Here is a 16,574-nt window from a genome sequence, read left to right as displayed (position 1 = left end):
CAACTGTCTAGAGATGGTTTTCTCTGTACACCGTCCTATTTATGCTGACACGTGACAATCGATTACACTTTCCTGAACGTTCAAAATGAATACGGCTGTGGAGGGGTGTGAGCTGTGGCGGCTCATATCGATCTACATCTACATCTATACTCCCCAAGCCACCTGGCGGTGTGTGGCGGAGGGTATCTTGAGTACCTCTATCGGATCTCCCTTCTATTTCAGTCTCGTATTGTTCGTGTATAGAAGGATTGTCGGTATGCCTCTGTGTGGACTCTAATCTCTCTGATTTTATCCTCCTGGTCTCTTCGCGAGATATACGTAGGTGGGAGCAATATACTGCTTGACTCCTCGGTGAAGGTATGTTCTCGAAACTTCAACAAAACCCTGTAACGAGCTACTGAGCGTCTCTCCTGCAGAGTCTTCCACTGGAGTTTGTCTATCATCTCCGTAACGTTTTCGCGATTACTAAATGATCCTGTAACGAACGATAGTGTCACTCTGGCGGTTTCTTTCCTGACACGGTCAGGGCGGTAAGCAGCGCCCTCTGGGGCTTATGCGAGGAATAACGAGGCGAGGTCCTGTGGGGAGTCGTGCTCCGGGACGTGGTGGAAGACGATTGTCGGGTTGACGCAGCGAGTGTGGGACCGGACCTATCGCATGGAGATATACAATTTGCCTCTGAACGGATGGCGCCGTAGCAAGCAGTGGAAAGCGATCGTCCTCTAATTTGTGTGAAGCAGTAATGATTTTGGCAACGGATGTCCGAGTGGTTCCCGAGAGTTGCGGTGGCTGCTTTCGGAGAAGAGAATTGGTAAGAGCTTGTGTCTACGCTCTTGTCCGTACGATGTTGCTGCCTGCCGTTATAAACGGGTGAAAATCAGGCGCTTGTATTGACTATACGGGAACTGGTGATGTAAAATCACATTTGTGATTGAGTCTCACCTGTACTGTGACAATTTAGAGGCGGAAACTGTGGTGGTTTCATTAGGCCTGGTTCTCTGCTGTGCAACTAAGGGAGTCAGTTATTTGGGGTAACTGAGGGAGCACCATTATGTTGGTCTAAGTGATACGTTCTCCACGTTTTGTCTGTGGCTTTGCGAATCGAAATCGTGGGGGAGTACACGTGTGAGTAGTTTGCTATTGTATTGATGGTTATGTTGTAAAGACTGTTCTCTGGTGTGTTAAATCACGCGCTGATTTGTAGCCAATCTAAGCAGAAGTTACCGTTGCTACTTGATTATGTGCTACTGTCCTTATGATTGGCGTTGTTTGTCTTTTGAATGTGGGAGTGCTCACGCTCAAAAAAAAAATTACGGCTACCTTTCATAAGGGTTGTGTAGTAAGCAAATTGCTTAAGCTTTTGTCATATGCTGGTCTGTTTGCCTATCACATTTTGTTTCTATGCAGTAACTGAAGGAATGTGTACGGTGGTTCAAGATTGTAAGCTGACTAGTATTTGAACTGGTGTTGAGGTTAAGGGCGAGATCGGCATCCCGCAAACCCGCACACTGCGCGTGGTTAAATCTTCCGCTATTGGGGAGCCGGCTCTCTGTTCTTGGATTTTATAAGGATACTTGATGAGTGCATCGCTGTAGTTTTTCGCGTGCTAAACTGAGGGGTGTCGGTGCCGTTCTAGGGCTGGGCTTGTAATGTATGTTATGTTGAAACTAATTAACTGTACCAAACTTAAAAGAGCTTTTAGTTTATTTTAGGTCGGTACATGGAATGATGTTGATATTTTGTCGATTGCGGCAGTAACTTCCTCTGTAGGGAGATCCTCTGAGGGACTTGTATTGTACTGTTGCACTGCAGTCCATCTGAAACGTGCTGCTTAAAACTTGGGACTACAGCCAGTCTGATGTTATATATATTACTGTTTAATCTTAAATGTCTTGGATGTAATATTGAGGATTATGTAATTACTTTTGATCGCTGGTTCCTTAAAGGAAGTATTTCATTTTAAAATATGCACTCGGTCAGAGCCTATTTAAATATGATTTTAACTCATCATTCAAATTTTCTAGTCTTGCTTTCTTAAAAGGCTTTCAGTTAAATGATTGCTATTTGAAATGTTTGAGTGACTTAAAGGAAAGGAATATTATTTGTAATTTGTACTGATTGTTCCTTTTGGGTAATACCTAACTTATGTGTTCAATAAATGAGTGTCTAGTCGATGGTGATGCACTGTTCTATTGCTAGTCTACCCCTTCCACTCCACAGCCTATTGAACTTGTGTTCAGAAAACCCCTCTGACCTGACACCGCAGGGTGGCTGCACGGCAGGCTATTTATTGTCTGCAGTACTCTTGCAGGTGACTGACAGACAAGAGCGAATCGCCTACTTCTATCCAGGAGCACGGCGTTCCTGCTGAAAGACGTCAGTGCTGCGCGGCAGTTCCCTTATGACCGCTTATGTATGTCGATGATCCGTAGAAACGTGTGAAATATGTTAAATATATGAGAAAGTAGAAAAGTTTTATGACGAAGACAGAAGACTGAAAGTATCGAATATGAAAATGTGCCTGCTGTGCCTGCTTTGTGCTTGTGTATCTGCTTATAGATATAATAAGGTATTGCAACAGCTACTTAAAAATAAATTGATAGCAACTTATAATTAGTGCGCTACGTTGTACGTATGCTGGGCGGAGTGGGTGTCGCGTGCGAGAGGTGTCGCTTACACATAAAGGACCCCGCGTCTGTTAGCGGGCCTTGCCCATGCAGGGGGCCAGAACACAGGCGCCGATGGGTCTCGGGAAGCGGCACCAACACCTGCTCACAGAACTATCTAGCCTATATGACATATATGCTGTTTTTGTTTAAAATGTACAGACAAATTTTGTATCATATTTAGATCAACTTGTTGTTATTGTTGTGATCTTCAGTCCTAAGACTGGTTTGATGCAGCTCTCCATGCTACTCTATCCTGTGCAATCTTCTTTATCTCCCAGTACCTACTGCAACCTACATCTTTCTGAATCTGTTTAGTGTATTCATCTCTTAGTCTCCCTCTACGATTTTTACCCTCCACGCTGCCCTCCAATACTAAATTGGTGATCCCTCGATGTCTCAGAACATTTCCTACCAACCAATCCCTTCTTCTAGTCAAGTTGTGCCACAAGTTCCTCTTCTCCCCAATTCTATTCAATACCTCCTCATTAGTTATATGGTCTACCCATCTAATCTTCAGCGTTCTTCGGTAGCACCACATTTCGAAAGCTCCTATTCTCTTCTTGTCCAAACTATTTATTGTCCATGTTTCACTTCTATACATGGCTGCACTCCATAAAAATACTTTCACAAATGACTTCCTGACATTTAAATCTATACTTGACGTTAAGAAATTTTTCTTCAGAAACGCTTTCCTTGCCATTGCCAGTCTACATTTTATATCCTCTCTACTTCAACCATCATCAGTTATTTTGCTCCCCAAATAGCAAAACTCCTTTACTACTTTAAGTGTCTCATTTCCTAATCTAATTCCCTCAGGATCACCCGACTTAATTCGACTACATTCCATTATCCTCGTTTTGCTTTTGTTGATGTTCATCTTATATCCTCCCTTCAAGACACTATCCATTCCGTTCAACTGCTCTTCCAAGTCCTTTGCTGTCTCTGACAGAATTACAATCTCATCGGCGAACCTCAAAGTTTTTATTTCTTCTCCACGGATTTTAATACCTACTCCGAACTTTTCTTTTGTTTCCTTTATTTCTTGCTCAATATACAGATTTGAATAACATCGGGGATAGGCTACAGCCCTGTGTCACTCCCTTCCCAACCACTGCTTCCCTTTCATACCCCTCGACTCTTATAACTGCCATCTGATCAACTTACCTTACATTTATTTCCTGTCTCAATCTGACACTTTTATTTCGCTCTTATTAACTTTACGTATAATAGTGTCAGACAATGTATCAGCAATTCAGAAAATAAGTAATTATAGTCATACAGCAACCGTTATAACTAAGATTTATAACAGATAATTAGAAGCGTGAGACAGGAAATTAATATAGGGTAAGGAGATCTAAATAGGATACAAAAATCATAAAATTTGTCTGGGTGCTCTGGTCCAATTGAGCCGATGATTGCCTGGAGACGGTTATCTTCGGGTACTTGGAGATCTCTTGAAGCAATTCATGGACTTCATGTTTCCAAACAACGATGGAATTTTTATGGACGATAACGCATCGTGTCACTAGGCCAAAATTGTCCGCGATTGATTTGATGAACATTCTGGACAGTCTGAACGAATGATCTGGCCGCCCATCGAATATTTATGGGACATAATCGAGAGGCCAGTTCACTCACAAAATACGGCATCGGCAACAGTTTCGCAATTATGGACGGCTACGGAAGCACCACGGCTCAGTGTTTCTCTCGGCGACTCCCAACTACTTGCGGAGTCCATGCCGCATGGAACTGCTCCACTAAGCCCGGAAAAAGGTGGTGCGACACGATATTAGAAGACATTACATTATTTTGATCACTTCAGTGTATTTAATTCTTTAAAGCTACAAATGTAGGCTAGAAAAAGAAGCAGTGTATCATTTTATCGACTGAAATTCTTAAGTACAATTTAACTTGTCCAATATATGATAAACACGTCATTTTGATAGGCACACTGAAGATAGCAGGTTGATGTCCTAAAAACGAGATTACAGCACTCAGTGCATACATATGTGTAACTAGCACTTTTCTGTGGGGGACATTTTTAGTATATTGATGGCATGAATCATACGTTAGAGTGAACTACAGAATTTTATTTGTTTTATCTATTTTGTACTATAAAGGCAACCAGCAATGGGTAGGAACTGTTACAGTTGTACTTAATAAAGTGACACTAACACAAAAACAAGAGATACACAAAAGACAATTACTGTTTTATTTTCTTACATGAACCTCAACAGTTCAGTTAAACACGAATCAGATACCTCGTTTGACGTTTCCCAATCCAGTAGCAACCTAACGACATGGCAGGTTCCCTATCACGTCACTCTTATTAATAAAACAAATGTCTTTCACTTAACTAAAAAGCTATTTTGTTCTTGTGCACATGCTTTAGAAACTTCAAGGTCATTTTTTGAATGGTGCAGACATATCTGTAATTGTATGAATTCCTCTTACCTCCTCGCATTTTAGCCAAGACACAATCATCCCCTCCCGCATGTGCACGATCAGTCAACACATTAGGATCTGGTGTGGTTTCCACAAAGAGATCCACGTCATCTATGCTGTCGTCGCTCTTCAAAGAGATGTTGGAATCAAAATCAGTCTCCTGAGTTCTCTTTTTTTCGTGTATTTGACACATCTTTCGTCACAGGCATAGCCTTCTGGCTCTCCTACATTTGGACTGCTCCTTTACTTTTGGATATTTTTGTTTTTCAGCAAAGAGTTTACTGCTGGAGGTGTGCTCTACCGCAGTTGTGTTGCTGGTGTCTGGGAGGGGCGGCAACCCGCGATACACCACTGTGTAGCTGATGGCTCGGCAGTACTCGTCAATATATCGCTTCTAGACTTGAAATTTATTATATTTTGAATGGAGCGTGTCTTATTTAAGGATTATATTGAACAGAACTTGAAGGGAACAACAGATAGGAAGCAGCTTTTCGAAGAAACAAAAGTCAGGTTTAAAACAGCTGCGCGAGGGAAGCTGGCTCCAAATTATGCGCTGGAAGTAAATCCAAAAGTCAGAGCACTACTGGTTGCACAGAGAAGAATATACGTTGGATTGAGATCAACTACTGTGAATGTCTCCGTTGCAGTCACCAAATGCTATAACTGTCAGGACTATGGCTACATTGCAAACTACTATAAAGAAACATACGATGCGCAGTACAATTGTGAAGCAAGAACTGGGGAAAGTGTTACAGGAATTTGACCTACACATACTATGGGGGCAGGAGCCGTATTCAAGAATGGGCAATTACCTACATAGCAGTTACAGCAGAGATCATAACATCAGCTCATCATCCAATGGGCGCGATTGTGTTGCCAGATGAAGACATAACGGTGACAAAGATATATTAACTCCGTGACGAACACGCGGAGGCGACAGAAGCAACGACTGTTTTAGGAAAATTTTACACAAGCAATCAATATACTGTCAGAAGATGCAACCACATACAAAAAACTTAAAAATAGCTGGAATACTGGGTCGACACGACAGACACATTTTCCTAGTGGTCCCAAACCAGAAATCACATTGTGGCATGACAGAGTAATGGATGAAAGAGGACTCTGGCTTCAGGACACTATACAATAACTTGGCCTTCATATCATGAATAGACCTTTCAACCCACCTGTTTCCCAAAATCACACAAGTGCCGCAACAAATACAGATATCACCCTTGCAAATTAGAAAGTCAGTGACCACATTACCAGATGGAAGGCGACCTCCAGCTAACATCCAGCCCGAGCGCCTATGCTATTTATGCACAGTGAATGGGGAACTTTCAAAGGCAGAGTTCAGGATACAGCCACTGCAAGGAAGCGAATTTGATGTTGACCCCAAAGTGAACGAACTTGTGCGAGCGTTACAGACTGTGAAAGAGAAGGCAGTACCAACATTTGCTAGGAAGCCAAAAGGGTTTAAAATTCCAAGGAGCCGCGCTGGGTAGCCGCGCGATCTAGGCGCCTTTTCATGGTTCGCGCGGGTCCCCCCGTCGGAGCTTCGAGTCCTCCCTCGGGCATGGGTGTAAGTTAGCTTAGGTAATATGTACGCTTAGGGACCGAAGACCTCTGTTGTTTGGTCCCATAGGATCTTATCACAAAATAAATTTCCTGCAGTCCCGTCCTACATTCCTTAAAAGCAGATCAAAGCAGGCAAGGAGATGCTATCAATGATCCTTAGGGAAAACAGAATAACAAAGAAGGCTGAGTTTCTATCTAACACTCAAACAAGAAAAATTGGAGGCGTACATTAAGGACCAAATGGTAACAGATATTTGGGGTTTTTCCATACAAACTTGCAACGAACAACATTCGATCGCCCACTGTATTATCAATCCTGAGACTCTCCGACGGCACGATGGCGACAGGCTGTGAGGCATCACTGCAGTACCTTCTTAGAACTTTGTTGCCGGACGATACAACGATGAAAAAAAGAGAGAACTATCGGTACCTTCGCTCTTTATGACAAGAGCAGCATGTGAATAACAGTGTTGTGATTCCATTTGCACAGGCAAAAGTGAGGTTGGCAAAGAAGAAGAAATCATCAGGATCTGATAGAATGCTGCCAGAAGTGTTGCATCAGCTGGTGGACCAAATTTTGCTGTATATAACAGTGTTATTAAACGAATGTCTTTTGCAGGGTCGGGTGCCCAGAATCTGGAAGATCTCGAATATCATTATACTAAAAAAAAGGGAAAGGCAAACACCCAAGAAAACCGAAATCTTGCAGGTCGATTTGTTTGATAAATGCTCTAGCCAAAGTACAAGAAAAGCTTCTGTGCTGCCTCCTGACGGCCCACAGACAGGTAGTAGGGGTGATCACCGTGCAGTACGGTTTCAGGAAAGGGAAATCCACCGAGGATCATGCAATGAATATTAGGAACACCTCAAACGATAAGTTTGTTATAGGCATATTGAATAATATAGCTGGGGCGTTTGATAATTTGTGAAGGCCTGTCCTGTTCAAAAGACATAGATGAACTGCACAGACCGACAGGAGCACTTATTATGTCCTGGAAAGAAAATTGTGAAAGACATCACCAAAGGCTGCCAACAGAGGTCTGTTTGTGGTCTGGAGTCCTGGGATGTTGGCATAGAGCCATTACTGAACTAGCTTCGGAGTATAAAGAACACCAGAGGCTCCATAGCCTACTTAGACGATCTACTAATTGTAGTATCTGATAACAAAAGAGCTGTGGTAGAAGAAAACAGTTGGCTAGTTTTTGAAAAACTAAATAACTGTTGCTTAGAAACAAAACTAACGATAGCAGCATACAAGACAGTTCACGTGTTACTGAAAGAAACGTTATCAAGAACGAGAAATCCCACATTCAGAATAAATGACCAATGTGTAAAAATAAATGAAGTATATAGGCACCTTGAAATTAAAATCGATGAAAAATAAATCTTTCATGTACATTGTCTGAAAGAGGGCCAGTAAAATCCTATGCCTTACGGATTCCAGATGAACAGATATCTGTGCGCCAAATGGCCAAATGGTAGTATGTATACTTTTTTGGTTATAATTATTATTTTTCTTTGTATGTACATATTCTATGTAGAATTCCCCCAACCCCTTAAACAGCATAATGCTTAGTTATTATTAACACATTTGAAATTACGTTAAAATATTACGTTCGATATTCATTCCAATTCACGTGCAGCATTAGGTCTTTTATTTCATGTAGATAACAGACTAAAAGAAAATAGAAAATAAATAAATAAAATTTTTTGACTACTTAATAATTAACTCCCATATTACAAATGTGCCATTAATGAACAATTCATCAGATAGAACACAATTTTATGTCTATGTAGCACAAATTTGGAGAGAACATAGTCCATATTTGCGTAAATGTTGCAGATGTTCTAGACCTGTGCGCGCATTTATTTTCATTGTGGAAGTGCTGTTAGTGAAAATTGTTCTTCAACCTGTAACGCAGAGTTTCTACTAGAAAAACAAATTACGACTAAATATTCCTAAAAATGGCAGCATAATCAATATTTGTAATAGTTACGGTTTTCTTATAAATATAATGGGTGTATCAGTTTTTGGAAAGTTTTAAAATATTTGCTGTATCTTAATCAAAGCTAACACTTGGTACAAGAATCATGAAAGAAGGTTGTATACATGGAAGAACCCTGGGGATACTAGAAGGTATAAGATAGATTATATAATGGTACGACAGAGATTTAGGAACCAGGTTTTAAATTGTAAGACATTTCCAGGGGCAGATGTCGACTCTGACCTCAATCTATTGGTTATGAACTGTAGATTAAAACTGAAGAAACTGCAAAAAGGTGGGAATTTAAGGAGATGGGACCTGGATAAACTGACTAAACCAGAGGTTGTACAGAGTTTCAGAGAGAGTATAAGGGAACAATTGACAGGAATGGGGGAAAGAAATACAGTAGAAGAATAATGGGTAGCTTAGAAGGATGAAATAGTGAAGGCAGTGGAGGATCAAGTAGGTAAACAAAACGAAGACTTGTAGAAATCCTTGGGTAACAGAAGAAATACTGAATTTAATTTATGAAAGGAGGAAATATAAAAATGTAGTAAATGAAGCAGGCAGGAAGGAATACAATAGTCTCAAAAATGAGATAGGAAGTGCAAAATGGCTAAGCAGGGATGGCTAGAGGACAAATGTAAGGATGTAGAGGCTTATCTTATTAGGGGTAAGACAGATGCTGCCTACAGGAAAGTTAAAGAGACCTTTGGAGAAAAGAGAACCACTTGTGCGAATATCAAGAGCTCAGATGGAAACCCAGTTCTAAACAAAGAAGGGAAACCAGAAAGGTGGAAGGAGTATATACAGGGTCTATACAAGGGCGACGTACTTGAGGACAATATTATTGAAATGGAAGAGGATGTAGATGAAGATGAAATGGGAGATATGATACTGTGTGAAGAGTATTACAGAGCACAGAAAGATCTGAGTCGAAACAAGGCTCCAGGAGTAGATAACATCCCATTAGAACTACTGACAGTCTTGGGAGAGAGAGTCCTGACAAAACTCTACCACCTGCTGAGCAAGATGTCGGAGACAGGAGAAATACCCTCAGACTTGAAGAAGAATATAATAATTCCAATCCCAAAGAAAGCAGATGTTGACAGACGTGAGAATTACAGAACTATCAGTTTAATAAGTCACAGCTGCAAAATACTAACGCGAATTCTTTATAGACGAATGGAAAAACTGGTAGATGCCGACCTCCGGGAAGATCATTTTGGATTCCGTAGAAATATTGGAACACTTGAGGCAATACTGATCCTACGAATTATCTTAGAAGAACGATTAAGGAAAGGCAAACTTACGTTCCTAGCATTTGTAGAGTTAGAGAAAGCTTTTGACAATGTTGACTGGAATACTCTCTTTCAAATTCCAAAGTTGGCAGGGATAAAACACAGGGAGCGAAAGGCTATTTATAATTTGTACAGAAACCAGATGGCAGTTATAAGAGTCGAGGGGCATGAAAGGGAAGCAGTGGTTGGGAAGGGAGTGAGACAGGGTTATACCCTCTCCCTGCTGCTATTCAATCTGTATATTGAGCAAGCATTAAAGGAAACAAAATAAAAATTCGGAGTAGGTATTAAAATCCGAGGAGAAGAAATAAAAGTTTGACATTGTAATTCTGTCAGAGACTGCAAAGGACTTGGAAGAACAGTTGAACGGAATGGACAGTGTCTTTAAAGGAGGATATAAGATGAACATCAACAAAAGCAAAACGAGGATAATGGAATGTAGTCGGATTAAGTCAGGTGATGCTGAGGGAATTAGATTAGGAAATGAGACACTTAAAGTAGTAAAGCAGTTTTGCTATTTGGGGAGCAAAATAACTGATGATGGTCGAAGTAGAGAGGATATGAAATGTAGAGTGGCAATGGAAAGGAAAGCGTTTCTGAAGAAGAGAAAATTGTTAACATCGAGTATAGATTTAAGTGTCAGGAAGGCGTTTCTGAAAGTATTTGTATGGAGTGTAGCCATGAATAGAAGTGAAACATGGACGATAAATATTTGAGCAAGAAGAGAATAGGAGCTTTCGAAATGTGGTGCTACAGAAGAATGCTGAAGATGAGATGGGTAGATCACATAACTAATGAGGAGGTACTGAATAGAATTGGGGAGAATAGGAGTTTGTGGCACAACTTCACAAGAAGAATGAATCGGTTGATAGGACACGTTCTGAGGCATCAAGGGATCACCAATTTAGTATTGGAGGGCAGCGTGGAGGATAAAAATCGTAGAGGGAGACCAAGAGATGAATACGCTAAGCAGATTGAGAAGGATGTAGGTTGCAGTAGTTACTCAGAGATGAAGAAGCTTGCACAGGATAGAGTAGTATGGAGAGCTGCATCAAGCGAGTCTCAGGATCACAACAACTGTTTGAGGACATCTTACCCTGAGCAAAGACTGAAGAAAATATTAAAAGTAGTCAGTGTAGCAGGGTGCAGGGTTAGGGGTTGGGCATCGTCGCCCTGTGACAGGCAGCTTACCAACCACAACATGTCGGCAGCCACTGTCGTTCCCAGTTGGTAGCACTCACTTCGAGTAGAGACATGGTAAAGCTCATTTCTCATGTAAGTATGTGATATTCACGTCTACTGAAGATTTCGTAGGCTGAATATAAGATGAATAGGTGGAGTGGTATCCCATATTACTAAGTGGCAGCAGAATGGAACCCCCTTCTACCCACAAAGCTGAAGCCTCATTTATTTTCCAGCTGTAATTGTGACCTGTTTGGGCATGGACTTACTGTCGGGCTTACATTTCACTACTAAAAACGTATTAAACGTGCTGGAGCTGTCAACACTGTACAAACATTCCGCTAAAAGCTTTAGTAATGTTAACTAATTAAACATAAATGTACTTAATCACGTATTTTATCGGCGTTGGCACTGCTGTCAACCTGGCCTTAACACATGAATATTAATGTAATATCATTTTCAGCTAGCTTCCCCATCTTTTCGTATTGACTGTTGCGTGCCGCGACCAACCTACATACACGCATGCATACTTAGGAAGCAGACGTTTCTGCTAGAGGCGTGGGAGATCTACCGTACCGTTTCTGTGAGCACCAGGTAGAATAAGGTCCTTAACCAAAAATACGATTTCATAACTAATCACGGAGAAGTGGAAAAGCACCAGAAGCATACATTTTCCAATGTTTCTCTTTATACAGACACCTAATACAAGAGAGAAAAAATCTGCCTAGTTGCCCCAGTTCAAGTAACCTCACTTCCACAATCAATGTTCAAACATTCACGCCCTGTCCCCTAACCTGCAACAGCCTTTCATCTTTAGCTACAAATACAAACCTCCTTAGATATGACTTAATATATGCGTTCTCCTGGCAAATGTTTTTCTAAGCTCCAACAATTCCTTTCTTCTTCTTTTGATAATTGATGACAATAACTGCGTTAGCACAACCATTCTCCACAATATATATACTTCCCAATGTTTCCACATCAATCCCAAAGATCACTTGCTTCCTACTCCATCGTTCATCTGAATGTAAAGGCAACAGTATCACTCTGCATTACACAATGAAATTTCATCCTCTCCACACCATTAACTCTCAGTTATCATATTCATTACTCACAGTTTTTTTCCAACACAATCCGAAACCCACGTCCCGCATCAACGTATGAAACTTAGAGGAATCAGTTCTAGAGCAACTCCCTATTCTTACATCTCACAATTTCCGTTGTACCTAACCTAAACATTTAAAGCTGCCATCTTTAATTAGAGCTCCTGCGCAGATGAATACCTACAGTAGCACTATCAGCATCACACACCGAGAGGATGAGGGCGGTCACGCAGATCAACAATCAACTTTCAGAAATTTACTAAATAAAACAATTTTAATGTACAAAACTTTTTATGTCTAGACCGTAATTATACTTGTACAATTAAAGCACGATGGCAAGTTTCGATTGTTATCAACAACCATCTTCTGATCGTTCAAAACGAAGAAAAGCGGTGAACTTGCTTTGAAAACATCATCGACAGCTGCAGTCATGCAATGAAATGAATTACATTATGCGCCAAAAAGGCTATAACTGTAGTTAAAAACTGCATTGTCAACTAGCCATGTTGCAAACCATAATCTCGTAATATGACAGCTAGAAAGATTGAAAATTGCTGGTTGCATTGGTGAAACTTGCAATTGTCAACAGATATTAGAGAACAGTGAATGCAAGGCTACAAGAACTGTGAGCTGTGCAATTACAAATCACGGGCATATGATTCATGTGTTACTAAAGCAGTTGCAATTTTCCTTCTTTATTTCCGTTGTTTATAACCAGGCTCGCTCATGGTGTATATGTGGTCGAAGTTACACTGGCACCCGACCATGTCTTCTAGGTGCTTCACTTTTTTTTTCTTTTTTGCAGCCAGTGCATTTCGCGATGTAGAATAGTTTTACGACATACTCATTTTCAAAGTCGAAATGATGTACTTGAGCACATCTCAAACAAATGTAAAAGTACATTTTTATATTAAAAACAAGTACTGGAACCCGGTGAAGTATTGCACACATAGCAAAAAGTACATAATGATGTTTGTGCATCAGCAACAGGCTGATGATTTTAATTTCGTACGTAAGAATGACTTCAGTGGAATGTGTTCGTAAAGTAATTTTAAATAGATTATTCATTATTGAAATCGAATACGCCGGGAGTGCGGAGCACCAGCAATGGCCGATCGCTAAAGCTGAAATTGTAATCGAAAACCTCACCTAGTACCACAGAGTAACGAGGAGAGCCTCGAATACTCCGGTATGACAAAGTACAAAACTTTCAGAAGAAGACATTTTTATCGGTACGCATGCGACAGGCATCTCTACCTAATATGACTCAAAACGCCGCTCATAACAGCGGAGTGCTCATACCTCGAAATTTATTGGTGATAGAAAGTTAAGGTAAAGTGTTTTGGATTGCCCTTGTGTTTGGGAGCATTTTTATACCCAGCAGAAGCATCGTCTCAGTGACACTAGCCTAGAGTGCAGGGTCAAATCATGAATATTACACTCATTCTCCTGCTTAACCAAACATATCAAATCGTTTGGTTCTTTTTGCATTAGATGTGGTCGGCGATGGGCCTTAGGGTACCTATGTAAGCATAATTACCTTACAGGTGGTTCCTTAGAAAATCTCAAAAAAGATTTTTTTTCCTTTTTTCGTACCAAAAGAGAGCCGCAGATTCCAAGACGGCTATGCACAAAAGTGGCTGAAATTGTTACGATATATTCCTAAGAACCTGATCTCGACAAACGCTGAAAATTTTCTTGACCTCTTCATCCGTTTCCGAGATACAGAGGTTCAAAGGTACCGTACTTGCACAAGAAAATACACACATATTATCCGGTGTGAGGCGAAATCTAAATAACAGACAATCGTAGAAAATTGCTCAAATTTTAACTTTATGTTCTCCACGAATTTATGTAGAATGGGCATCTAACTGTTTTCAAAACTTTTTGTCCGTTATCGAGAAACTTCCCAACAACATGTTTTTTGGATGACTAAACCGAACCGTAGTTTCCAAAGCGACTATGCACAGTCAATAGGTGTAATTTCTTCAGTATATTTCTATGATCCCTTGGAGAATTTTGTGGTATCTTGAGGCGTTTCCGGGATACAGAGGTTCAACGTTGCCCTGCTTGTACACTTAAAATACGGACTTAAGATCCGGTGTAAGGCGAAAACATAGTTTATAAAGTGACGTGTCGCTGAGAAATATAAAGTGTCTCCGTTATAATCAAAAGAGTTCTTGCGAGCCCAAGTTGTAGTACTGATGCACATGCAAAATTTTTGAGCACGTAAAAGCCAGTAAGAGGTGTAAAATTAGTTTTGCATTATCTCAGTTTCACATACAAAAACTTTAACTGACTAGTAAAATTCTTTTCATATGAGCGAAATCCCCTGCTGTAGCAAGGAAAGGAAGTAAACTACAGGAAAAATATCCCCATCGGGGAACAAAAAGGCGAATATGTTCCTGTGTAAAAGACTCTGACTGAAAAGTGGAGCAGCGGGTGCCTCTTCTACCTTCCTCAGCACCTTTAAAAATTTTCTCGAAGATATTGTCATGCGAACATATTCGCACTTATTTATGCTGAGAGAGGAGACAGTGGCAGTGGGAAAGAGACGGAAAAGTAATAAATGCTGGAATATAGTAGACAGTGTTTGACGCATAGAAAGAGCGAAGGAAACAACGGCATTGTCAGGGAAAGAGAAGACACAGTGACAAAGCTAAAAAAAAGAGTGAAGGAGACAGTGGCAAAGGGAGAGGAGAAAGTAGAAGTGAAAACCACTGGTAATGAGAGACAGAGTCTATGACACTGACGACTGTGAAGAGAGAGACAGGGAAGTGAGGAGAGACAGCAGTAGGAATGAATGAGATAGAAGCAGTAAGATACAGCAGGAGGGATACAATGACAGTGAAAGCAGACAGCAGTACTAGTAGTAGTAGTAGTAGTTCAGAACTAAGAAGGCTGGCTGTGAGGCGGCAGGTAGCGACAGTTGGAGCAACACGAACAGATAATGATGATGACTTGTGCTGAATGAATGGGCAAGTAGGAGACGATGAGTGTGTGCGATTTACAGTGTTGGACTAGCAGGTGTGGACCGATTTACAATTTGGGGAGATTATGGAAGTGAGAGGTGAATAGCATGATAAAAAGAGCGCGAATATGTTTGTATGGCAAAATTTTTGGGGAAAATTTTAAAGGCTCTGAGAATGTCAGAATGATGCAGCTGACACTCCACTTTTCAGTCAGACTCTTTCAGTGTTCTGATGGGGGATTTTTACGCTGAATTGTTGTGATTATGTCGATAGCGAAAGCGCATCTAGTTTTTCCCGGTTCCCATTTTCAGCTACAGATAGTAGATATGTTCCCGTTTGAAGTGACTAGATGTCGTAAGTGTGTCCTTTCTTTTAACAACTTCTGATCAGAAAGCGCTTTTCTATTGCACAAAATTAGGAGATTTTTACTGATCTGACAATTTGTTAACGGTTGTATATTACTGCCAGTGTAGATTTGCTTTTTTCGGAATACGGAATCAGCGGCAAAATAGTCAACAAGACTATATTATTTTGGTTTTTAATTACGACACAGCTATCAATAGGGCGTGGGCATTTAGGAATTTTTAACGAGAAGAAGAAAGCTCAATAGAAATTTTTGGTTCTTCATGTATTCAAAGTAAGTTCAAAAATGGTTCAAATGGCTCTGAGCACTATGGGACTTAACTTCTGAGGTCATCAGTCGCCTAGAACTTAGAACTACGTAAACCTAATTAACCTGAGGACATCACACACATCCATGCCCGAGGCAGGATTCGAACCTGCGACCATAGCGGTCTCGCGGTTCCAGACTACAGCGCCTAGAACCGCTCGGCCACCCCGGCCGGCTCGAAATAAGTGATAAAGATTTATTATCCAAAGACAAAATATCACTTTTTACCTAGACAAAATCCTTTCACCTTAATTAGACATTAAGCTTTCTAAGCCACCCACTCCATTTTGTATATTGTTCTGAGTAGCCAATATGAAACAACGTTTTCAGAAAAATGCCTTTCTACGTAAAGTTTTGACTCAGTATGTGATTAATAATGCAACCGGGCCATATTTCATAAACATATTCAAGTTAGGTACTGCTTACTTTGTGCAACGGAATGAATTGGTGGCGTAAATGAATGCTTGTAAGAGTTTTACGATCACAGCTACTTCTAGCAATTTCATAACCTGATTGGTAGGACGTATAACTGATCCACATTACAGCTAAACAATGTCCCGTGAGCAAGCGTGGCTCCATCTGATAACCTAACGTTTTTCCACACAAAATGTGAAACAGTAAGGCAGAATACCATACTACTAGTACTAACATTACCTCTGTTAAAATCCACGC

Source organism: Schistocerca gregaria, chromosome 1 (genome assembly GCF_023897955.1).
Source record: "Schistocerca gregaria isolate iqSchGreg1 chromosome 1, iqSchGreg1.2, whole genome shotgun sequence".
NCBI classification, from domain to species: Eukaryota; Metazoa; Arthropoda; class Insecta; order Orthoptera; family Acrididae; genus Schistocerca; species Schistocerca gregaria.
This window is presented reverse-complemented; position numbering follows the sequence as displayed.